Below are 27,623 nucleotides of genomic sequence, written 5' to 3'. Positions count from 1 at the left end.
AGATGTTTCCAGCTCCAGATGTCCCCTTTCCACTGTCCTGTGCCACTTCTGCTCTCGGCAAAACTTTTTGAGTTGAGCATTCCCTTATTACAGATACGTTTTATTAAAATGTGTATTTGTCCTCATGTATCTTATCAAATGCTTTTATCAGCATTCTTAAGTAGAAGATGATTGAGCTATTTCAACATTTAAGAAATGAATGGATTATCAGGCCCAGTTGTGCAAACAGTATTCTGGAGTGCGATAAAATGGTGTAATTAATTTAACCCCATAGTTTAGTTGTCATGGAAACTCAGAAAGGCTACGGAAGACCACAGGAATCCTCTATCTCTCCCTCCCACTTTGTGCAGTGAGATATACCCACTGTATAATTTAGAGGCATGTCTGGTTTCCACAGGGTATTACTCACATCTGAGCCATATTAAACAAGAACAAGATAAGAAGTGTTTGCCAAGAACTGATTTTAACCATTAAAATCTGTAGATAACAGAGTTCCAAGTGTAATGTGTAAAAACCATATTGTTATTCCCAGACTCGGAAGCACAGCCAGAAAGAGTGGAATTCTGTAAACAACTGAAATTGGTTTGCTTGTGGCAGCAGCAGCTTCTTTTATGCAATGAAGCGAGCAAGCAGATGTCCTGCTGTATGGTTAAGATGAGGATGCGGGAGGAGGGGTGAACATACTGTATTATATAAGTTGTAAAGTTTGTTTGCTTATTGGTATTAAAATAGGACACCTTCAGGATAAATGTTACTGCATAGTCTATGGGAGGTTTCTTATAACCCCCAGAAGTTGAATTAAATTGGTATATTCTAACTACTCCGTGCCCCTTTGACTATAGAATAGTCTCAGTTAGTGACCTGCCTTGACGTGTGCAAGGAATGGAGGGTACACGGTTTTAAACTGTGCCTTACATGCTCAAAAGTATGAAAGTTAACATGCTCTATTAAATGTGAGGTGCCATACGTTAGAGTACAATGAGGATGAAGTAAAGCATTTTAAGTATAGAAACAACTGAAGTCTGACAAGAAAAGTTTATAGAAGAAACTTTTTTTCTACGTGTGTAACAACCTTTTTTCTTTATTCTTCTGTGGATTATTTGCTTTGAATTTTTACTAAATCTTTTAAAACAAACTTTTGGACTGAAAGATTTCTTTCAGCATGTGTTTTACCCATGCTTAATCCTGCCGTTCTCACCAGCAGAAATACACATGCCAAATATTTCCTCCATAGCCTTGTGTGGAAATAAGCAAGTATAGAAAATGAATGAATAAGTAAAACATGTTTTGTTTGTAAAGACTAGAGTGACAGGAAACATTAGTATTTTCTTTATTCACCATCACAATTCATTTTAATTCTCAAGTATTGTAATTTTTATTTTAATCCACCACTTAACTTTAGACAAAAATACTAATAGCAGAGAAAAGCAAACAAGTAGAGAAAATGTCACCGTAACGTAACATTCAGTGGTCTTCAGAAACTTGGTTAGCTGGTGTAGGTGGCATGGAGGAAGGACCAGTTTCCTGTTTGGAATAAAGGATGGATTCTTGCCCGGACAGGATGCCATAAAGTATTGAGTGGGCAAACAGGCATAGCAGGAGATGTTCATTCCTCCACAGGACAGGTGAAAGTATTCCTCAGGAATGAACCTTATAAGAGCTCTCACAGGGTGGCATGGGAGTTATAGTGCTGCTGGGGGAGGACTGCTCCAAATAAATCCACAGCCCCACTTATTGGAGTCAGAGTCGGGAGGCAGAGAGCAACACTCAACTAGAGGTGGAAGAAGAGAGTTTCTATTTATGTATTGCACAGACAGACATAAATTGTAACTACATGTATTAATGTAAGATAAAATTTATTTATTTATTTATAAAGTACTTTAAAAACAACATCAAGGCTGACCAAAGTGCTGTACAAAAAAAAAAAAAGGAAACCTAACATATCAAACACACAAAACCAAAGGGTAAATGAAACAGACACACATAAACACATAAGAACTGAAGAGATCCTTAATAAAAAGTATACAGATAGCCAACATCTCATACTCGGTTAAAAGCCAGAGAGTAAAAATGTGTTTTTAAATAGGATTTAAAGACAGCTAGCGAAGGAGCCTGCCTAACGTGCAACGGCAAATGGTTCCAGAGTTTTGGGGCTGCAACTGAAAAAGCTTGATCACCTCGGAGTTTGCATCCTGCCTTGGGAACACGTAAAAGCATCGTGTCTGCAGACTTGAGAGAGTGAGGCAGCACGTAAGGGTGCTGCAGTTCTGACAAATAAAGTGGGGCACAACCATTCAAAAATTTAAAAACAAATACAAGGATCTTAAAATGGATTTGAAAACGAATTGGAAGCCAGTGAAGGGAAGCCAAAATCGGGGTATCATGCTTTCTTGTGCCAGTTAAAAATCGAACAGCAACGTTTTGCACCAGCTGTAGACGAGCAATGGAGGCCTGGCCTTTTCTAAAAAGAAGTGCATTTCAGTAATCTAGACGAGATGTTATAAAAGCATGGATCACTGTTTCAAGGTTGCGCTTAGACTAAAATGTTATTAATACCATTTTCAAATATCATGTAGCTGAAACTTTCATAATTTTGGAATTTCACAAGAAAGCAATGGACGATATCTGAATAATCAACGATAACGTTCCACAAAATAACAAATTTGTCTCATAACATAACATTTTAAAACCAGTTTAGGGTTTTGATGTATTTGTAACATTCATGCTGTTACATTTTATGAGGATGTACTGTGTGGCTTGTGCCTCCTCCAGACCGCGAGGGGGCGTCCGTCCTGGTTATGTTGGGGGCCTCGGGTACAGGGCTTGGAAGCCCAGCCCTGTAGGGACCCGTGGCCACCGCCAGGCGGCGCCCCAATGCCTGCATATCCCTGGAGCCCAGCACTTCCGCCACACCAGGAAGTGCTAGGGGGAAGACGACACCCGGACAGCTTCCGGGTGCGCAGCCGGCACTTCCGCCACACTGGGGTGTGGCTAGGACTGACTGCCGGGAAGCAGCTGGAGCTTATCCGGGTTCCCATATAAGGGGCTGTCTCCCTCCAGTCAGCGGTGGATGTCGGATGGAAGAGGACAGAGCTGGAGAGAGAGGACTGGAGGCGGCCAAAAGAAAGGCACAGAGACTGTGAGGCCTGGACAGTTGGGGGAACGGTGCTGGAGGCACTGGGGGTGCACGTGAGCACAAATTGTAAATAATATTGTTGTATAATAAACGGTGTGTGGTGGAACTATGTTGTCCGTCTGCCGGGTCCGGGTCCCAGTTCACAACTGGAATAGTGTTATTTTCTTATTTGCCTACCTGCTTGTTATAATAAGTTTGTTATAATATTAAGGTTAATGTCACTGTCTCCATAAAACACTTGTATGGATTCATTCACATGTGCAAGCTAGGTTTGGCACATGTGGGCTAGTCCGCCTGCATTTAGAAACCACTAGGTTAGCAGTTTGAAGAATGAAGGAGACAACTGTGAAGGCATTGTACTATTTTTGAGATGAAATTGAGTGCTTTACTGTCCTTGTTTGGAGATAAGAGAGGACCAGCACATGGAGCAGCCAGTATAAAAAGGCTTGGAAGACGGCCAAACCCTTTGAAGCCTATGGATGGATGATGTCATCCGTCCGGAAAATCCTTTCAGCACAGTGACGAAAATAGCAGACTCTATAGATCAAGATCCTACCGTGATATTGTCTTGCTATGGCTTCCTTTCGTCTGTTATGCCGTGTAAATCGTCATTAAAGAAAGCTAAGTTATAATTCTCTTATGTGATTTCTGTACCGCCGTATCACTATGGGAAGGATATCGCCTTTTACATTATATCAATATAGTTTATGGTAACTTAAAATGCCACAATTTAAAAGAACTTATTCCAATAAGGGAGCTTTTGCTTGAAAAGGAAACACTGCTCTCAAGTAATAATAATAATAATAATAGTCTTTCACAAACCCAAGATCACTTTACATACAGATCAAAAAAAAGACAAGAAAAATTACACAGAAGACAAAAGTTTGTAGAAGAGGAAAGTTTTCAGTTGAGATTTAAAGGTGGAAAAAGAGAAGCAATCTGAGGAAGAGAGTTCCAGAGTTGAAGGGCCATAGCACTGAAGGACCTGCCTCCCAGGGTAGAGAGTCTGGTGCGTGGGACAGTAAGGAGATTACTGCTCAAGGACCTGAGAGGGCGACAAGGAGTGTAAGGAGCTAGGAGCTGAGTAGAGTGAGGCAGAGTGGGGCAAGGGTATGTAGGGCTTTGAAGGTGAGAAGCAGAATCTTGAATTTAATCCTTAATGGAACCAGTAACCAGTGGAGCTGGGACAGAACAGGGGATATGTGAGCAAAACGCTTTGTGTGGGTGAGAACTCCGGCTGCTGAGTTCTGAATGTATTGTAGCTTCTGTATAAATTTTGCAGGGAGGCCAATGAAGAGGGACATTATGAAACAATGAACCAGAGTCTGAGCATCATTAAAGGACAGAAATGGGCAGAAGTGGGCAAAGTTACGGAGATGATAGAATGAAATTTTGGAAAGAAACCTAATGTGTAGCTCAAAGTTAAGTGTTGAATCAAACAAACCACCAACTTTTCTGACAACAAGAGCAGGTCTGACAAGTGTTCCATCAACAGAAACAGAGAAATTGGATACCTTAGAAAGTTGGGAGTTTGGACCTACCAGTAACACTTCAGTTTTATTGGCATTAAGTTTGAGAAAGTTATTTTTTCAAGTAGATTTTGACAGCACGGTTATCGTACACTCCTGGCCATTCTTTTAAGCAACATAATGTGAAACATTTTTGTGGGCACTCTGTCTGGTTGAAGGCAGGGGGCTTGCTGTTTGGACATCAACGCAACATCATCCCCCCCCAGTTTGAGGCTTAGTACTTTGACTACTTGGAGCCAAATTTTATCTTGGTGGATCTGCAGGTTTTCCAGTATAAGAGACAAGAAAGCCCCCACATCAGAGGGTGATAAGGACTGTCATCTTGATTACGTCCACAGCAAATTTAATCACTGTGTGCAGTATCCAGTGATCCACAGGGCACAAAAAGGCAGGGAGTGAGGATAAAAGATGCCTCTGGTCTTCGTTACACTTTGGGAAAACTGGTGGTTTTGGCACAAATATGGAAATTCAAAATGCATGAGTAACAGCTTCAAGATGTAGGTACTTTATAGCATTTAAAGAAGCAAAGGGTAACTGGGAAAACTGCCATTCTGTAGGCTTTTACCCTGCAAGGAAGAACATGTTTTGAGCATTTCCATTTAAGTAAAGATGCTGACACTAAGCCCAGCAGGTCTGTTGAGATGGTTTTCAAATGTCAGGCCACATTAATCTCTGGGTGTTTTTAATTTTCTCTGTTAAGTGCAGATCAGCACTGACTTTTTAACCCTTGAATATATACCTTCTCTTTCGTGCCTTGTAAGTATTTAATCAGCCTCAGTGATGATATCACCCCTGCTCTGCATGCACATATCAGGCTGAGTATTTCTGCTTCTCCATCATCTTTTGTTGATTGGAAGAAAAGAGAGCAAAGCCTCTATTCACTTTGTAACCCCTCTTCTCTCCACCTAGAGTAGCGGGGGACACACATGCAGGTGTTCATTTGTAAAGGCTATGCTGCCATAAATTGAGAATTAAACAAAGGCTGGCAGCCAAATAAATCAATTGGAACTCTTTAAACTAAAGTAATTGAAATGTAGCTGTGTGAACAGCAAAAGTCACGTTTGCAGAAAGATCACCTTCATACGTTTGATGCAGAAGCAAGGAATTACACTGGTGTGAAGGCCTGGTTGTTTATTTCTTAAATTATTATTAATATTTCAATTTTAATTATAGAATCTACATGTACTGAAAAGAGTAACCTTATTTTATTTGATAACATCAAATTTCTAATAAAACAGGGCAAGCTTCATTAACTGTTTATATAATAACATTGAAAACAGAGATGGCCTTTCTGCCCGCACAGTAGTATGAAATTATATACAGAGCCTTAAAAGACAAAGCTGTGTTTTTCTTTCTTATTTTGTTTTATTCAAGCTAATGTTTAAGGTTATTTCAATAAAAAAAAACTAATATCTGCCATTAATGCACTCTATTCCACACATTTACAAATAAAGAAATGCCAAAGTGTGCAAAACAAAAATAAAAAAATTCAGGTAGTCTGGCGAGTCCTCTAGGATTCCCAAGTCTTTCCAAAAAATGAATACGGCAAGCCAAATGAGCATTTCAAGATATCTCAAAATGCTTTTAAAGATATCTGATTGTGCATATCTGAAGATATCGTAAATGCATTTGAGGATATCTCAAACAGACTTCAAGTTAGCTTGAAATGCTATACTGTTCATTCTGAGATATCTCATATATATTTCAAAATATCTTAAAATAATTATGCAGTTTGGCCACCAGCTATCCAAATACCCAACACAAGCAGGCTTGGACACAAATGTGAAATGAATAGTTTTTAATCATGCAAAACATGTGGTCTGAAAGCAGTTCCAGGTGAGGCAGAAGCCCCATTAACTAGGGCTCTCTAGTCCCTGCAACACCTCCTGGTAGCACCACAGAACCCATCAGGGCTCAGTCAAAGAACTCCAATTCCCAGCATCCCCTGTGGGAATCTGAGGCACCACTGCAGCTCAAGGGACCGCCATCTAGCAATCAAGGGGTGATAGTGCCCTGTGTGTGCTCTCCATTTTGAGGGAATCCCCCCCAGGTGAGGACATCAGTTGTCCCTCACAATAGGCATTTTGAAATATCTGAAATTCAATTCAATATTCCTGTATATTATAAGATATCTTGAAATAAACAGGGAATTACATATTTTGAGATTTCTTGAATATCATTTTACATATCTGAAAATGGACAGAAAGCTATTTTAAGATATCTGGAAATGTAATTGAAACATCTCAAAATGCATTTCAGATATTTAAGAATGGTCTGAATGTTACTTTTACTTAATCTGAAAATGTAATTAAGTTATTTAAAAAGGATTTCAGATATGTTCACATTGACTCACGTTTTAGATTTCCAATATGCCTTTTTACGACATCTCAAATTAATTTATAGTATCTTTAAATGAGTCTCTGCTCAATTTCTGATATCTTAAAATGTTTTTCAAAATATTTCAGATTTTATTTCATGTCATGTCAGATACATTTTAAGGTATCTTTAAAAAAACATCGACTTATTTCAAGATATCTTTGTATCATTTTCAGATATCAGCAGTATATTTCAGGATATCTCAAATACATTTTCATCTATCCATCCCTTTTCTAAATCCATTTTATCCTGAGCAGGGTATATGGGGCACAAGGCAAGAGCAGTCCCAGGACAGGGTGTCAGCCAATTGTAAGGTAAATAGATTTCCAAGTTTTTCAAAATAGTTTCCTGTTTATTTTCTGGTATCTGAAATAGATATCTGAAATGCAAAATAACTTCCCACTCACTTTGGCATATCTCAATTGCATTTCACGATATCTTAAAATAGACAGGAAGGCCAATGAAAGAATTGGATATTTCACAGGAAGTGATTTCAGATTAAATCAAATTGAACTTTGGATATTTTAAAATGCATGAAAGATCATTTTAAGATATCTCTAAATATATTTGAGATATCATGTAATGCATGGGAAGTCATATTGAGATATCAGAAAATGTGCTGAGATATTTTATAATGCCTTTGAGAAAGTTCAACATGTATTCTGGATATCTTAAAATGTAAAGGAGCATATGTCTTAAAAGGTTAACTGCATTTTCAGATATCTGAAATGCATTTTGAGATAACTCTAAATGTTAATTGGCTTGTCTGAGAATGAAGGCTTTCTAGCTCTAAAGTCCCTATCATACTATTAACAGCTAATTTAATATTTTTTTCTTTCTGTGTGCAAGTACGTGTAATTAGATCAGAATCTTTAATACAAAGCAAAAAAGAATAATTAGAAAACAGTAAAAGAGATATAAACTCCAAGAATAAATTAATGATCCCCAACTACTGGGCCTTCACAGCTCTCTTAAATTGCCAGAGGGAGAGCCTGGGAATGGTGATGTCAGAGTGGTCCCACCTCTTGAGGCTCCTTCCACACAGAACAAGAATCATTACCATGTTTAAAAAGAAATGACACTATTATGAAAATCAATAGAACTAACAAAAAAATGTAATAAAATAATTTAATACTATCAAAACTAATAAGACAATAAAAAACATATATAACAAATATATTCATCTTTTGTAATAGCCATTACTTATGTAAATCAATTGAATTAATCATCTAAGCAACAACATCACATGTACTAATGTCAGCACCAGGGGCCTCATGTATAAATGGTGCGTACACACAAAAATGGTGCGTACTCCCTTTTCCAAACTCACATCGCGATGTATAAAAACTAAACTTTGCATAAAGCCACACACATTTCACGCCAGTTCAAACCATTGTGTACACAAATTTTCAGCTTGGAATTGCAAACTGGCAGCACCCGGCATCAAAGCAGTGCTACTGTTCCTGTGTGGTTTCCCTTTATTTTTTAGATTCACATCCCTGATGCGGCTTTATTAAATACACTGTAATTAACCACATATCGTTTTTTAGTTTAAGGCATCTGATTGTAATCAACTTGTAACCATATAATGATGCACGGAATGGTCAAACTAATCCAAATACCATAGCTATTTTAGTGTTGTTACTCTCAGTGAATCACTCAGAATATTTTAACCCACTGTATCTGAGTGAGGAATCACAGGTATACAGCAGCTGATCGAAAAGCTCTATGGCAAATTTTGTCAAGATTGGATAGAATTATTGGGATAGAGCTTCTAGCACACACTGCCTCAGCCATGCACACAGTCTATTTGAACTTCTCCCATTCAGCAAACACTTCAGAGTCTTTCCTGTAGGGACCTTGCAGTTCAAAAACAACTTCATCCCAAGAGCTATAAATGCACTCAATCATTCCATCAAGTGCTACTGGTAGAACTGTTTGTACTTATAAGTACAATTACCTCACTAAAAACTTGCATTACAGTTGTAATATTGCACAGCCTGAGCTACTTATGCTTTCACATTGTATATTTTTCATTGTTTTTTATAGTATTATTATTATTGTTGTTATTTTACCATTTTATAGAAAAAAAAGTTTATGGAGGATTTGCATATTGAATCTCATTGTACCATACAATAACAATAAAGGAATTAAATTACAGATGGTGACGACTGGCTTCTAAGTCAATTTAGATTTCCAGGCACTATCTTCATGGAGCTCTTGATATCATTTTTAAGATGAAATGCAATAAAGTATATATATATTACAATATACAGATACATTTTAACTTCATTTAAATAATGTATACTGTTATTAATTAAGCGTGTGGGCACAATGGACAGCAATAGCGAAGAACTGGCGCCCCGTTCAGGGATTGTTCCTGCCTCGCGCTGTATACTTGCTGAGACTGGCACGACCCTAAATGGATAGATGGATGGAATAATTAAAGACGAAGATATTTTAACGTGTGTGCATGAGCGTTTCTTTTCATGCTGACCAGGATTTATGTAGTGAAAGTGCATGGAAGTTGACTTACGCAGAGTTTTGTGCAGCTGAATTTTTTTGTGCGTACGCACATTTCCACTTTTGTCCATACAACATGTTTTAGTGTGTATTCTATACACAGCATTATGCACGAGGCCCCTGGTGATGATCAGCAGAGGTCATATCCATCAACAGTAAGGCCACAGCCATTTAATAATAAATGAAAATGGAAGCTTCCATCAAAAACAACAGCAATAAACTGGCACTGCAATGATATAAGTTTAAGAAATAAATAACAAACTTAGAAAAAAAAATTAAACAAATCTTTGTATAATAAATCCCAAATTTATGACAACCACTATCTTTACTAGGGCACGTTTATTGACATTATTATATAATGATGTTATCAAGATATACAATGCCATTGTCATCAAAAGCCGTGCATAATGGCACTATGATGATGTCACAGAAGGAATGATAAAATAAAGTAAAATTGCAAAAGGCATATCTAAATTTGCATAAAATTTCCAAAAAGAGTCCAAACTGAATCCAGGAACAATGAAACTATTAGAAGCCTGATTGCTAACAGCGCTTCTTACTGCATGTGGTCAGATAAGAGCACCAGCCTTTTGCATGTTTGAGTAAAGGCTCTTTATAATTAGGTGATTCTTCTCAGGCTGCTGGCTTTGGGATTTCAGCATTAAGTACTGTTCCTTTCATTCAGAGATCCTATCACTACAGCAATATAGGAAAATCAGTGACAAGTTTTTGTGCCTAATTTATGTGTTTACTATTTTATTTTATGTGCCAGCTGAGTTGTGAAAGCCTTTCTGTTTAGTAACTTTAAGTAAGTTATCATGCATCATGCATTCTCTTCTGTGAGTTCTAATTGTTTATACTGTTTATGGGTGCAGTAATTCAAATCTTTCATTGCCATTATTACAATCAATATTTTAACAGTGCAAATATCTTCACCATGCTGAATGGTACATAGATATATAGGAGGATACAAGCATTTATGAGGATCATCTGTCAAGCAGTGAATATGAAGGAAAACTTAAAATTAAGATGAAGATGTTTTCTCCTGAATTGAAAGATCAGGTTATCAAAATGAAATACTGCCGTCTAAACAATCATAAAGAGGACAAAGTATATTCTGTTTTATACCTCCTAGATGCTAGCCTCTAAATATTGATGAACAAGAAATTAGTCTTTAAGGTCAACAATTACTTTGAAAGAATTTTAAAGTTCTGTGCCCGAGAGTGCAGAAAAAGTGTTGGAGTCAACAATATTCAGAGAATATGCAATACTAACCTGTAGAACAGAGCTAAGAGAAAGAAGCCGTTAAAAAATGACTATACACTGAGTGACAGAGCTGTGATGTTGGAAAAACAAATTAGATATGTTGATGATACCAAAAAAAGCATTTTAGTAAAGTGTTACATTTGGCTTTAAATCTAGTATGTAGTATGTTAGTGGCACAATCATTGTATGGTGGAACATCTATTTGGTGGGATGGAGAAACCCCTGATAATTCACAAAACATAGTAAATGTGGCATTTCCTGAAATCTACTCAATGTGAGTGAGCAGTATTTTGTATGTGGCCACATGCTCCATCAAAAGCAGATTCTTTAATTTGTCACACTTCTTGATTTTCTAATAACTCAAAACAGACAATAGAACAACAAAACACTTTAATATTACAGAAAAATAGCACTTAGATCAAATGTTTAATGCTGATTTACTCTTTAACAGCCAGTACAGAAAGCATTCAACTGAGTTGATCAATCTGCCATGTGGGACATCCTGAGATTTTGGAGGATCCCCTCGAAGTTGCTGGATATCATGGCTGAATTTACACTGGTATTGTGAGTGCTGTGCACAGTAAAGGAAGAACATCTGCATTTATCCCAGTTAATTCTAGGGTTTGTCAGTGGTGTGTTTTTGCTTCTACTCTTTTCAATGCTTGTATGGACTGGGTGGTAGGCAGGATCATGAGGTCCAGCAGCTGTGGGGCATCTGTTGGTGAAGAAAGATTCACTGATGTTGACTTTGCTGATGATGCTGTGATCTTCGCTGAGTCAATGGAGGCTCTGATTGGTTCTGTCGAGAGACTGAGTGAGGAGTCTGAGTGTCTGGGCTTGTGAGTGTCCAAGATAAAAAAACAAGATCCAGGCCTTTAATGACGTCTTGGGCACAGTCGTCATCAGTATGGCTGTCTGTGGAGAGAGGTTTACTTACCAGGGTAGAAACATTCAAGTTTCTGGTGACTCTTTCGATGAAGTCAGTAGATGGATTTGGAGAACACGGGGTGTCATGAGGTTGCTGGAGAGGGGGTATGTTGTGCTGATATCTCTGCAAAAAGAGTTCTGGTGCTCCCTGTTTTGCTGAATGGTTGTGAGACATGGACACTATCCAGTGACCTGAGACAAAGACTGGACTCCTTCGATACTGTGTGCTCATGGAGTGCCAAAAGAGGCACATTACTTGCATTGTGAGGGAGTGTCAGTTACGAGTATCAGTACAACCATATTGTGCAATTCCCCGTGGGTAATCTGGCTCGCAGGATCTTCATTACTGAGGACCCAAGCAGGCCAGGCCAAGGGGACACCCAAGTAACACCTGGCTGTAACAGATAGATAGTCATTTCTGGATGGTGGATCAGGACCATGTATCTGCCTGGAGGGTTGCCAGTTGGCTTCCTGAGGTGTTTTGTCATCTGGTGGGTGTGGCAACACGCCGTCCCAGTGCATGCTCCCCAACCTAACCTGACCTGACAGAAAGGCAGCACATCCTCAGAACAGCAGTTCTTCATTCAAAAAGGATAACAGTCTCATGGGTGAGCAACCTGCTGTGCAGAACTTCCAAAAGGATAGGATTCAGATTTTAAGTCATTGTGGCAGACGCAGAGCTGGTAGTACAGTATGTTAGTTACTCTTTTTATCATTATGCTCAAATGTTTTTTAAAGGTAGCAGTCACTCTATGTGGCTCTCCGTACAGCTCATTGTCTCTGTCTGGAAAATTAACATTCTAGTAAGTTTTTTTGTGATATAAAAAGAATCTTATTGTTCTCACTGAAAAACAGAAAATAATTTAAAATGGACTTACCTGTCTTTAGGTTATGGGAGGAAAACCATGCAGAGAATGTACAACTACTTCACAGATGGTGCCCAGACTGGCATCTAAACCCAGAACTTCTGGGCTATGAGGTCACTGCACCAGTTAGTGTGTTACTGTAATTATTTTTGAATTTAGATTTTTTTTTTTTTATTTCCTAAGGCTATTTTCTATGTATACTGAACAGCTTCATCTGGCCCAGCTTCTTATCTTATGCAATCAGAATATGCCACCTTTTATTTAGATATGTCAGGCATTTGAAAATGCTTATGCCTATGTAAATGCAGGGGTCAAATACTGGTCAGATGAAAATAGAAGTAGACATAAAAAGAAAATTGTAAGTAAATATCTGAAGTGTAAATGTAACTAAATTACAGGCACCATTATACATAAAAGTCCCCTCAAATATCTAAGCCTCATTTTTTTCTTTTATGGTCAGCATAAGTGTAATGCATGGTTCCATTCAGTTCCTTTGATTTGATTATACTGACAGCAATAGGAGCAAAACAGGAAGGTGCCCTGAATTTGATGCTAGCTAGTGCAGAATGTACAAACCCATGTCAATTTAGAGTAGTTCTTCATCCTAACAGGACTGGAACTATAAAAGATCATCAGAATCAGTGCAGAAAACATACTGGGACAAGATAAACACTCTACCCTGAAGGTACACCGACAGTTGGGTGCATGCACTGATTACAGCATAGTGCAGTACCCACGACATGATAAACCACCCTCATTGAGATCCAAGTGCAGCTGTGCCTGCCTAAAATCAGTCAATCAATGATGCATCCATCCATTCCTCCAGTTTCTAACCTGCTTACCCAGGTCAAGGTTACTGGCAGCCAGTGCTAATCCCACTGACGCTGGACTCATGATGAGTATCAAACCTGGAAAGAATGCTGCTCCATTACATGCATGCAAACACCCATACGTATTCATATAAGGCCAATGTTAAAGCATCAGTCAACGTAACACACATATCTTTAGCATGTTTGGGGGAAACCAGAGAACCTATTGAAAGAACTGTGCAAATATGGGAAGAACATGTAAACTCTACACAGCCAACCACTGGGTCAATCTTTATCTTTTGTGATCTCAGAGCACATCATCACAAGGCCTATTAGAAGCCAAATAAATGCACAGTTATGGTAAAGCACAAGGTAATTCAGTGTACGATGAACTGGTTTACAATTACAGTTTGCCCAGCTGTTTTGTGTTTTTATATATTTTCATTTGTGTACTTTCCTGTCTGTACATTTTACTTATTTTTATACTACAAAAAGAGATTTTAATGGTTGGTGCATTACAATTACCTACAAAACCGAAAGTAAGACAGTGGCATTAGAAAAGGCAAGAGCACCTTACGCTTGGAGTTGGTATGGAGTTCAACTGTTTATTGTATGAGTTCACTTGCTGCATGTACGGTAAGCATTTGCTTGCTGCTTGAAAGCAAAATGTCATTACAGCCAAGAATGGGACTGCCCTACACAGAATCCCAGAATACATACCTGTAGAAGCTCAGTTGCAGAACTGCAATTAAAATAATAGTTGACTGCTGTTGATGCATGAATACACAGCAGTTACGCTTTAGTGCTTCTATGGCTGTCTTCATTGATGTGCGATTTGAGATCTGCATCTAAATAAATATAAATATCAAAGGGATGCTCTTTTCCCTGAATAATTCCATTAGTCTGAACAAATTTTCAAACTTAGTTTGGTGTCTGAGGGGAGCACTTCAAATATTCTGAAAGGTATAAGGATCTGAGCTTATTCTAACATAGGGTGATGTTTCATAAACAGCTCTTCGTGGCTAGTAGATGTTAATTTTGTAATGCTGGCTGTAGGGTAGCACAGCGGTTAGCACTTCTGCTTTTATTGTAGATCGGACATCCTAACTTCTAGCCTCACATCTGATTCGTATGTGTGTGGAGATGGCACACTCTCAGTGTCTCTGTCTGATTCTACTCCCGGTACTCCAGTTTTCCTACCACTTCTTACAGTCGTATTTGTTAGGTTCATTTTAAATTGTCACTGTGTGGGTTTGTGTGAGTTGGCCCTGTGATGGACTGGCATTAGATGATTTCTGCTTTGTACCTGATGTTACCAGTATAGAGTCAGGCCTCAAAAAATGGATAAAGTGGATTTGAGAATATTATACTGTTATGTAATAAACAGTGAGGTGTAAATTGAAGTCACAGCAAATCTCAGGGTTCCGCTTCACAAAACAAATTTCATTTTGTTTCCAACAAAATCTGGACCATTCACACAAGAAGAAGTTCCTGTCTGGAGCTGTTTTAACTTACTAATCATGCAAGTGTCTGACTGTCATTTAGTATTTAAATAAAAATCTCTAGTTAAAAAAAAAATCACCTGACATCCGTATTTCCTCAAGTAGGATAAATACTGGATATATGACTGTAAGCTTTTGGGTTAACTACAGGAAAATTGTCTTTGAAAAATTAGTTTTTCTTATTATCAACTAGGGTGCTTCACCCCCCTGCTCGCCAACTCCCCGGCCTGCACTATGCACCAGCCACTTCGCATCTCTGCCACTCGCATATGTGGATTTCACTTTCACCAAACAACAAATCTTTTAATTCTCGCGGATACGCCTCTTCATTGAGAAGAAACACTACTTTTCTCTGATGGCAACAAGCATTAGATGATCTACAAATCTCCGACTTAAAGTTTAAATCTGAAGAATATCTGCATACTTCTGTCATATCACTTATGTCCATATATTCAATCTCTTTTCGCTGTTCCGTTATTACACCGAGTAATAATTTCTGTTTTCGCTAATGTGATCTTTACTATAATTTTTTTGTGACTTTCAAATTTTAGTACTTTCATTATCACGCCAGCGTTTTTGAACCTCTTTACAACATTCTACTTTGTCATCTACTCTTTGTCTTTTATTTCTGGCCCTGACCGTGGTTAAATCTCTTGGCACAAAGTCTCATCTTGTGGGACATGAAATTATCTCTCTGAAAAAGTCTTGTCTTGTCCGAGGCTAAAAAGTCTCGTCTCGTCCCAGGATATTTTTATATAATAGAGAGAAATATGTGGCTGCAGTCACTCCACAAAGAGGAGCAGAAGCTGCCTGTTTGTAAAAATGACCCACAAATGAGTAATTACTGAATAGCTAGTGTGCTTGATCAGGTACCGTGAACCCTTTCTGGTAAACTCTACTGTTTGAAAATTGTCATTTGAATCCTCTGCATTTACAGTATTTAACATGAACCATACAGTTGATTCTGGTTTTAACTTATGACTTGGTGTGCTCTAAATACACTCACCTAAAGGATTATTAGGAACACCTGTTCAATTTCTCATTAATGCAATTATCTAATCAACCAATCACATGGCAGTTGCTTCAATGTATTTAGGGGTGTGGTCCTGGTCAAGACAATCTCCTGAACTCCAAACTGAATGTCAGAATGGGAAAGAAAGGTGATTTAAGCAATTTTGAGTGTGGCATGGTTGTTGGTGCCAGACGGGCCGGTCTGAGTATTTTACAATCTGCTCAGTTACTGTTATTTTCACGCACAACCATTTCTAGGGTTTACAAAGAATGGTGTGAAAAGGGAAAAACATCCAGTATGCGGCAGTCCTGTGGGCGAAAATGCCTTGTTGATGCTAGAGGTCAGAGGAGAATGGGCCGACTGATTCAAGCTGATAGAAGAGCAACTTTGACTGAAATAACCACTCGTTACAACCGAGGTATGTAGCAAAGCATTTGTGAAGCCACAACACGCACAACCTTGAGGCGGATGGGCTACAACAGCAGAAGACCCCACCGGGTACCACTCATCTCCACTACAAATAGGAAAAAGAGGCTACAATTTGCACGAGCTCACCAAAATTGGACAGTTGAAGACTGGAAAAATGTTACCTGGTCTGATGAGTCTCGATTTCTGTTGAGACATTCAAATGGTAGAGTCAGAATTTGGCGTAAACAGAATGAGAACATGGATCCATCATGCCTTGTTACCACTGTGCAGGCTGGTGGTGGTGGTGTAATGGTGTGGGGGGTGTTTTCTTGGCACACTTTAGGCCCCTTAGTGCCAATTGGGAATTGTTTAAATGCCACGAGCTACCTGAGCATTGTTTCTGACCATGTCCATCCCTTCATGACCACCATGTACTCATCCTCTGATGGCTACTTCCAGCAGGATAATGCACCATGTCACAAAGCTTGAATCATTTCAAATTGGTTTCTTGAACATGACAATGAGTTCACTGTACTAAAATGGCCCCCACAGTCACCAGATCTCAACCCAATAGAGCATCTTTGGGATGTGGTGGAACGGGAGCTTCATGCCCTGGATGTGCATCCCACAAATCTCCATCAACTGCAAGATGCTATCCTATCAATATGGGCCAACATTTCTAAAGAATGCTTTCAGCACCTTGTTGAATCAATTCCACGTAGAATTAAGGCAGTTCTGAAGGCGAAAGGGGGTCAAACACCGTATTAGTATGGTGTTCCTAAAAATCCTTTAGGTGAGCGTATATTTCTGTATTTTGTTTGTGTAAGTATTTTACATGTATTTAAGTACTGCCTAAGAAAATTATGAACCAGGCTACTATGGCCAAAAGTGCAAAGAGAACTAAACAAATCAATGCAAGAGGGAATATTATTTAGTCAAAAATTTAGTTAAGCAAAAGTAAAATATAGATATTGGAACTCCCCAAGTAAAAGTAAGAAGAAAATACAAAAATAAAAGTGCAATTTACTTTGAAGAAAAAAAAAAAATTAAATTAGTAAATATTCATGCTTTGCATTGGAAAGCATAATACTACACAAAGTAATATAATTGATTTTATTTATCAAAAGACATGATGATGCTATATACACATTCACACATCAATTCAAATAGTGTACAGCAAATGGTAATTATATTTCAAACTGTAATTATTAGTGTATATTCCTTCCTAATGTGTATTAAGCAAGTAATCAGACTCATCCCAAAACATCAGTCAGCAATGTAGTCTGTAGTCATTTGTTAGAAATCACCATTGGGGGAAGCAAAGATGTCATTGGAGAGAAAAGAAGAGCTGACAGTTTTGCAAATAAAGTGCAGTGGCAGATGCACAAAATAAGAAAAAAGAAATCATCCAGATCATTTTGGCATATGGCAGTTACAACCTTCACACCACCAGAAACTAGAAGCAACTCTACAAAAAACTCAAATACCTATTGTCATGCCTAATTACCACAAATACGTGAAAGTGTGGAAAAAATTGCACCTGGAGTAAGCAAGAATTTTTCAAGCAAAAATTTCTTTCAGTGTACAGGTACTGTATATTTGGTCAATTGATATACTGTATGTGCTTAGACAAATATAATATTCTGTCAGCTGCTGGTGTATATGCATCATACATATATACTTACTTATGCTCATGAATTTGATTCTGTCTTTGATTTTCAATCAGAAACAAAGCAACGTATCTGTTAATTTTTAGGGACAGCTCTGACAGTCTTCATTTAGTCCCCTGCCATGCTCCAAAGTAAAACGCACAATTCTTAACTATGTTTTTAAGTCTTAACAGACTCCTTCATGATCTGATTCATGGAAAGTGACAAAAATAAAAATATCAAATAATTCCTAAATATGAGCAAAAGTAAAAACAGAAAAAGGAGAAAGGGCAAATCCGAAAAAGATGAAGAGGCGGTTAGAGCAGGGACTGGAGGCTGAGGAGGACTGTTGGGAGTCCTTCTCTCTCAGCCTCACTTAAAGTACCCATAAAAAATACATGAAGACGTGCATTAAAAACACAGTCCTCTATCTGGGCCTGCTGGTCTGCAGGGATATTAAGAGCTCATTTACGCTCCTTTCAGGGTTGAAAATGTGAAATGCAAAGTGACTGTTTTATAGATTTCCTTCATATATAAGTAAGCAGAGCAAATTCCTTTCAGACCATTGGAAGCACAGCTTAATTTTGGGAGCGTAAGGATTGGCTTGAAAAAGGAGGAAAGTGCAATGGCTGACACTCTGTCCACATACCCTGTAAAAGCAAAATTTAGGCCATGAAGACACCTCCCAAGTTTGTTGTAATGTTAGGGAAAAAAACAACAACAAATACATAATGTACATGAAAATGATTAAGTTTCATTGCCATTACCATTACTAAGATACAATTAAGGGAGACAACTCAACAGAAAAGGTGAATTAGTAGGAAAATGACCAAAGAACCTTAAGCTATTGCAAATATGAAAATTTCTACATTGTTTATGGATATAAATATTACATTACTGGTCTTTTCTAAATGCAAAATAAGAGAAGAAAAAAGACCTGCTATTTAGATAATGAGATCACTTGGAGAAAGAATGATTCACTTATTCTGAAATTGGTTGAAAGAATATTGTACAGCCATAGAGGACAATCCTCCGGATCTGAACATGGAAACCATAGCTGTAGATATTAGGAGTCCTGTTCTGTCATTATGTTGTGAAACTAGCCATTAGATACACTCAAAAAATGAGTGAGACTTAATTTCACAATGAAAAGTAAGCAAGAAACTCGGGAACTCAAATGGTTCAGCTCTTCAGTGTTCATCAGATGTGTGTTTGAAGCGGAGTAAGTACATGTAGAGAGAAAATGTGAAAGTAGGGTGGAAAGGTGCTCAGGACTAACCAATCCTTGGTAAAAAATCTCAGTGTGACCCTTACAAATCCAAAATTATGGATTAAAATTCCAGCTTGGCCCCCATCTATATGGATTCTATATTTTCTCCTCATTTTTGTGTAGATTTTCCTCAAAAAGGCATGCAGGGTGGGATGAATGGCAACTTTAAATTAGCTCTTGCTTAGTGTCTGAGAAACAGTGTCTCATGATGGATTGGAATTCTGACTGGGGTTAGTTATCACCTTTCATCCAGTGCTACTAGGATAGGTACTGCCTCTGTGGCCTCCTCTGAATGAGCAAATTGGAAACTGAATCAATGGGTGCTCATGTGGTTAAATGGCAAAATTGGTGTTTCCAGATTCTGTATACCATTCATCTTAATTTAGGTAGGGATCTTTACCAAAAATAAAATTACAGATATACAGTGGCTACAAAAAGTATTCACCCCCTTGAACGTTCTAACATTTTATCGGTATGAAACATTGAATCATAATAGATTTAATTTGGCTTTTTTGTCATGGATCACCAACAAAAAAAAGGCTTTTTAATATCAAAGTAAAAACAGGTCTCTTCAAAGTGGTCTAAATTAATTACAAGTATAAAACACATATTAATTGATCACATAAGTGTTCACTCCCTTCATGTCAGTTTGTCAAATGATGAATGGATGGTGATAGTCTTTGTACTGTGCAGACAGGTAACTTAAGAACATATAAGACCTGGTCAGGAACAAAGTTAGCACACTGATAAGTAAAGGGACTTGTCTGAAGAATCAAAACATGAGGTCAGAAACAAAAGAAGTCAAACCACCTAAAGGGAATTGAAAGAAAAAACCATTGGTGAGTCCTGCCAAGCCTGTTTAAATTACCATAGAAAATAAACTTGTCGTAGGAGGAATAGTTGCAGCGAGGTGGCACACTGTACAACAAGCACACATTTTGACATTACACAACAGTTCAGCTACTCTATGCTGTATATTTTAGATTAATTTTAAACTCTGAATTGGTCTTGTGTGAGTAAGTAGGCCTTAAATCAGAATGGAACCTCACCATGGGTATCATCTCGCTTTGAACCCAATACTGCCAACATCGGCTCTGGCCTCCGTGCCTCTGAATTGGATACATGGCTTAGTGACTGGGTGGATAGATACAGTAGATGCCTGCACAAAAAATGAAAAAAATATACAGAAATAGTGGTGGACATATCCTGACATCAAAATAGAAATGAAAAAAAAAAGCAATCTTTCTGCACAGTAATAAGAATGCTGCCCCTGGGAAGTAAGTGTTCTAAAATGAAATGGCCAGATATATCATCACATAAAGACCTTGCATTTCACTCCATCAACATCCATCTCTAAGCGGTGAACCTATCCCTGACATTGCATAAATGTCCTGCTGAATTACTTTGGTGAAGAGCCCTACATGCACGGTTCTCCGCTTCAACACCTGGAGGGCAGCACTGCCTTTTTATGTTCTTTGCCAGCCTATGTCAAGGTCAAATAACTTGAACAACTAACAACTAAACAAATATGCCACCCTGAATATTTCGATGTTGACTTTGTTATTGTTTTCAGTCATTCTTCAGCATGTTTGAATTGTAAGCCCTGGACATGATTATGTAAAAGAAACATTTTTTCTCAAGAAACTACAAAAGGGCATCATATTAGTTGAGATATTTACGTTCTAGGTGAAAGCCTCATGCTGTATGTGATTGACCACAGCTTTTTTGATAGACATCTGCTAGTAGTTTGTACACTGATGGGCCAGCTTGGACTCTGGGGTCAAACAAGAACTAATGAGACTGACAATAGAGAGGTGCTCAACTCCTAACATGTCCACAGTTGTAGATGAATCCCATTCATTAATGCCAGGCTATTCGTTGGTGCTCTTTTGCTAACTGTTCCATAACTATGGAGGTTTCTTTCTGGTTACAGGTGATACTAATATAGATATTCTTTCACCACTGAAATGGGGAGAATAAACAAATTAAGTTCTTGATTGTACAAATTATGGTCAAGCTCAATTTAATTTTTCTTTCCTTATATGTAGAATTGTAGAATGACCTCACCCTAACCCTAACCTCAGCACACCAATAAGTACACTTAGCTCACGTGACATGCTAATAAGTTTTATTCCAGCAACTTTCTTTATCGGAATCCACTTCATGTGAACATGTCATGTTTTGGAGTTAAAGAAAGAGAAAAATATTAGTAAGCAAAACACAATGAAGAGGAGAAACCAGTTTGCTAAAAGCCACTTATCAATAATACTTACAAGTGTACCATTCTTTTTGTTTTAGGAATTGAATATGCAGTTGTCTTGAAGGCCAAGACTAAATGTAACTTCACATTAACTATCCCATGCATTAACTTGTTGATTAGTCAGTTGATTTATTGATTGTTTCATCCATCCAGCCACCCATTTCCTAATAGACTGAAGGTTTTGAGTTTTCCAGTGACTTTCAGGCGTGAAACATCATATATACATAATCTTAGTAAGTCGGAGACAGTCATAGTGCGCTCCAGTGGCCCACCATCACATAGTGTACTACTCCCAGTGACTCAGTCCAACTAATCTGCAACTCTTCCTGACAAACTCAAAAAGTTTTATGTCTTTAGTTGTATGACCAAGCTCTATGTGCATGAGAATAGTCAACCAGTGAGTTCTCTGCCTGAAGTTCAATGCATATAATGCAGCAACGTGGATTAAAAAATGTGAGTGATTTGGACCTTAAAAATAGAAGAGAGGCTTGTCTGTCTGATGTCTAGTGTTTTATGTACCACAAAGGAATGGAAAACAAAAAGAAAGGGGGTCTTGATTGTGTCCGAATTAACCATACCTGTAAACCCTTTCCACAATAAATGGCTCCATCAGGCACCACATTATTGACTGTCAGAAAAAGGGAGTCTGGTATGTCTGCAGCCTGGAACTTCAAGTAGGTGGAGTTCATTTGACATAATGGAGAATCATCATTATTTGAGTCAGACAACTCTCCCACAAACCTAATTTTAACCATAGTGTAACCAGGTGAACTTCTGGAGGTCTGCAGCTAGACCAATTGGTGCCTAATGGAGTCAACTCCCCCTACTTGCAGTTCCAAGATGGAGGCTCTGGGCTGCAGAGATACATAGAAAAGGGCACAGTTTGCTTTTCTTTGGAGATGTAAAACTGTCCTGTAAATTGACATCCTCAAACAATGATATAAAGAGCTTCAGTTGTCAAGTCTGACTTTCTCTCTGACTATAAGTCATTTAATGTCGCATCCTCTTCCTATATGAAAATCAGAGGTTTGCCAGACCTAAAAAGCGTAACTTGGCCGTAAACTTGACCAGCAGATTCAGAGAATTTTTGGACGTTGATTTGGATAGAAATAAGTAAGCTTATGAAATGTGGAGATAATAAATATATAGTTGATAGTTAGAAAGGTAGCAAATATGAGGGGGCAGCAAAAGCTATTCTAGCATTTTGAAAATGAAATTTAATATGGACTATGCGTGAAGCACTATATGCTGACACCAAAATAATTAACTTGAAATGTCTGTAAAATGTTATACCCTTATCTTTGTTTGTTACATCATTGATCTGTTTGGTTTTATATGATCTTTAAGGTTTTTATAAATGAAAATTCAACTAAAGAGAGGTAAGTGCAGCTCCAGTAGCCAGTGATTAACACTACTGCCTTACAGCTCTGGGAATTTTGACCAGCTTGTGACTCTGTCGCCAGCCATTGTCTATGTGGAGATTGCAAATTTTCTCCATATCTGAATCGTTAGTCACCAGGTATACCCGTTTCCTTATCAAAGAGATGTTCATATTAATTGGCCAAATTACTGTATGATTGAGTCTTACACTTCCACCAGCAGTGTAAATGTGTCCCTCAAAATTAATTGCTTAGAGCTCAAAAGCATTTGTTTTTGTTGAACATATAACCACATATTCAACAGGCACAAATTTATGTGTGCCATTTGTTTGACATGACAGTAAAGGCATTGACTCCATTAAGAGAAACAGACATTCACCTAATATTTTAGATTCAACTCCAAAGCACCTTTTTGTTCAACGTCTATATCTTCATGTTCAACAGATGCAAGTGTACAGTATGTGCAAAAATCAACTTTATTCACTATCCATACCAGGCAAATAAATGTTGAATTTCACCAGGATCCCTGACTGTTTCCACATGGCTGTCAATGTTTTGCTTAGTCACACATATATTGTGTATGAGAGCAGATAGCCAATGAGTGCTCAGCCAGATGTATACATTTATACACAAATACACACACACACACACATACACACGTACACATACATATACTGTATGTATATCACGTGCATACAGTATATCTATATGCTGTATATTAGATTTATATGAAATATGACATATCCATGCAAGGTTGGGGAAATGTCCTTATTCTCTTTGATAGACCTAGTTGTAGAAAATTAACTGCTGATCACTCCTGCTTTGTATACTCTTTTCCACTTGTTGGCATAACTATTTTTCAAGTTGTTTAACAGGTTGATAGGGTCATTTTAACTGTTGTGGTGGGCGACCGGGTCCCATGCCCGGCCGGGACACCCCTTCTGCATATGTTCCGGGGGAGCAGCCATGGGCTCCTCAATACCTCCCCCGAGAAGCTTGGTGGCAGCCTCCCTGGGTGACGTTGGTGCCTCAGTTTCCCGCAGGGCTCCATGGGAGATGGAGTTCTCCACAACCCTGTGGGGATCTGGGGTGGCCGCCAGGGGGTGCTGCCTGGATCCCGGAGCCTGTGTGGACACCTCTACAGCCCCGCCCAGAAGTATAATTAGCCACAGGTAATCAAGCACCTGGAGCACTTCCGGATGGGCTATAAAAAGGGCCAGCATCCACCACTAAGGAGCCAGAATCAGGAGGAAGAGGACAAGGTTACCTGGGAGGAATGGTGGTCGTGCCAAGGTGGAGAGGACAAGTATTTGTGGAGTTAAGTGCTTTTGGGACTGTGTTGAGCCAGTGGGGCACGGGGAAGACGTGCCCCACGGCTGAAGAACGAAAAAAAAGCCTGTTGATTTTACACATGCCTCAGTGTGAATCTGTGCTGGGTCGGGCATCTATATAGCGCCTTTATCACACTGTATACTGTATATATTTTAAAATGGCATGCTGGTGTATTTTGTGTTTACTTCCCTTTGCATGGTCTATTCTAACTGGGATTCCACCAATCTTCTTCCCTAGGTTTGTGTAGGTTTTATTCAGAGATTCTAGTTGCCTCCTACAGTCCAAAGACATGTTCTTAGGCTTAAGGTTAACTAGAAATACTTAATAAACTGTTTAGGAAAGCATGTGTGAGTGTCTGACATCCCATTCAGGACACGCTTCACTGTTAGGGTGAAACTCTGAAACAAGGTTGGAATGAAAGTGGATGAATGGATGTATATGGCCGTCAAAGTTTTGAGACAAATCCACAGACAATTATATGTAGATGAGCCCCACATTGCAATCTACTCCAGCAACAAATTTTTCCTGCTCAGAACAATGATATCACATATTTATTCTCACGCCTACCTAAACCAGTTCAGGGTCATGAGGGGTTGCAGCCTATCCTGACAGCATTGAGCACAAAGCAGAAAGCAACTGTGGATGATTCTCCAGTCAGCCATTGGAATCAGTCACACAAACAGCAACATGGGGCCTCATTAGAATCACCAATTAGACAATTAGACATCCCTGGGATGTGGCAGGAGTCCAGATGAAGAGCAACTGAATTCAACAATAGAATAAAAAATACTGGATCCATATCACTAAAAACTTAATCACTAACCCACAATGTAGCCCATGGAACATCTACCAGACAAAAAAAAATCTCTAAAAATGTAACTCTAAATAACAGGTTTGTATTCTTACCCCTACAATTACAGAGTCCGGATGTGATGCACATGTCCTGTATAAGAGCCAGCATCAAGAAAATGTCAACTGGGATTCTGCTGGCATCATAATGGGACAGACAGTAAGCCTGTTTAAATGACAGTGGCCTGTAATGGATATAGTAATGACTGAGAATCAGGTCTATATAATTCTATTTGTTCTTTCAGGGTCTTCATCAACTCTGAAAATGTGGACAGCTAATGAGCAATCATGTGACTTAATGGAGTATAAAAAGCTCACCATTACTCCTGGAAAGATTTAACCTGGAGGTGAGACATAATGATTCAGTGGCAGGGAGAACTGAGAGCATTTTTGAGTTAGTAAGTGGATAAATCATCTCAGCCATGGAGACCATCTTTACCCTCAGCATAATCATGAAGAAGCATGAAAGAAATAAAAGTACAAAAAGTAGACCTATGTATCATCTTTGCTGCCAATACAATGTACAAGACTCAGAAGTCATGATCTGACATGGGATTTTAATTTTTTCCAACTATTCCTTGGCCTATAAAAATGTTTTAATTATGGCATTCAGGCCAACCCGTAGGGAAATTTTACTGCTTAAAAGTTGATCTTTGAGAGCTCATGAGACGTAATGGTGGTTCTCGTTTATGTTTTCATTCAGGGATCAACTTTGTCACAGATGTCTCTCCTAACATTCCTTACCAGAAATTGCTTCAGACAAAAAGGAGACTTGAAATACAACTGAGGACATAAGGAGTCAAAATTGAGAATTTGTTTAAAAGTATGTTATGAGGAGTCTCTTTCTAGTCTTGTTTTAATTTCTTTCAACACTTCATATAATTTGCTTATTATTTGATAGGTATTTTTATCCAAGGTAACAAACAACATTTGAGATACAATTAATTGCATTTCTTTTATTTTTCCATCTGGAGCACAGGCAGATAAAGTCACTTGTTCATGGTCTCACAGTGTGATTTGAACCCATGACCTCAACCACTGAAGCCCAAAGTCTTAAACACTATGCCACAGTGCCTGCCTTTTTTTTTGAGACTGGGTATGATCTATTTGGAGCACAGCAATATATATTAGAGCAACTAGTAGTATTAGTCACAAGCAAAGACTACAGTTTTTCGATCAGAGTAAAGTTTTTTATTACTACAAACAACAGTCCATGCATTTCACTTCATTTTCAAATTGCCAAAAAAAAAAAATTGTCAAGACACCTCTTGGAAAATCTGAGCCCATTATATGACTTTGCTGAGATATCTGCTGAAACTTAAGAAGAGACAAATGTCACAAAATCAAGGTATTTTTTCTCAGGAGAAAAATTTGAGAAGCATGAGATAAAAGAAAAGTCTTGATTTTATTTCTTTCTGATGTCATTGTTGTCTAGGAGCGACCAAAAAGATATTAAGATTGATTTTTCATTCCTATGGGAAGGGATCTAGTGGTTGTACTCATGATTTGTTTTCTAATATGATTCACATTGCCTCAGAAGTGCAATCTTGTATTCCTTATGGACGCTCCACCATGCTGGGGACTGGTTGCTAGAATGTCATTGTCCTTTGCAAGGATGCAGATCTTGGAGATCGCACGTCATGACGTCACTAGTGCAGATTCCCCATTAAATTTAGGGATCTTTCAGATTCTTTTAAAGGAAACGATTATGACACCCATTTGGACCAAGTCAGCAGTCGTCAGCAGTACAGTGTACTGTTGCACTTTCCAACCTGACTCAAAATCCCTATCGCAAAAGCCAACATTTTATCGATAAGCAGACTGAGTAGATAAATAGGCTGTTATCTGCATTTGCACATCAAACAGAATTATATTCCTTGTCATACTCCTGAAGTTGTGAGAGATACTCTTAGAATGAACATCGACTCATCAAAGGGTTGATACGTTCTAATAAGACAGTTTTCTTGCTGTATTGATGTGGAATTTTACCTTAACTCTTTGAGAGCTGAATATTTTTTTCCAAAAAACACAGTTTTCTGAGAAACAAACACAGGAGTGCTACAGGGGCAGCAGCAATGGTCACAATCGCAACACATCACAATCTGGTTTGTACCTCTTGTCATTGTAAGTGGCTGTCCTCCCAGGTGAATCTTGCCATAGGCATGTCAGCTACAAGAACCTGCTCAGCACCACACTCAGATGGGGATCGATCAGCTGGGTACTGATCAGCTGGTGCAGGTACCTCACATTTGTTTTCTATCACTTGTATCAAAATCAGAGTCTGAAGAGTACAGAGTCCAGTTCAGCGATAAGATGCAAACATCGTCCACGTTGTAGTTTTCTTTACTCATTCGCTTCAGTCTCTCACCAGACATCGATTCCATTTCTGCCGTTGTTTGCTCCTTGCTATGCACATGAGCACAGGAAATCTCAGTCAAATCAATGAAATTAACTTTCCTTCTAGCAAACAGAATCCAACTAAAACATAAAGGTGAATTTTGTCACTGTTTACAATTCTTTACCACCGTCA

This window comes from Polypterus senegalus, chromosome 9 (genome assembly GCF_016835505.1).
Source record: "Polypterus senegalus isolate Bchr_013 chromosome 9, ASM1683550v1, whole genome shotgun sequence".
Classification (NCBI taxonomy): Eukaryota; Metazoa; Chordata; class Cladistia; order Polypteriformes; family Polypteridae; genus Polypterus; species Polypterus senegalus.
Note: the sequence above shows the minus strand (reverse complement) of the source record.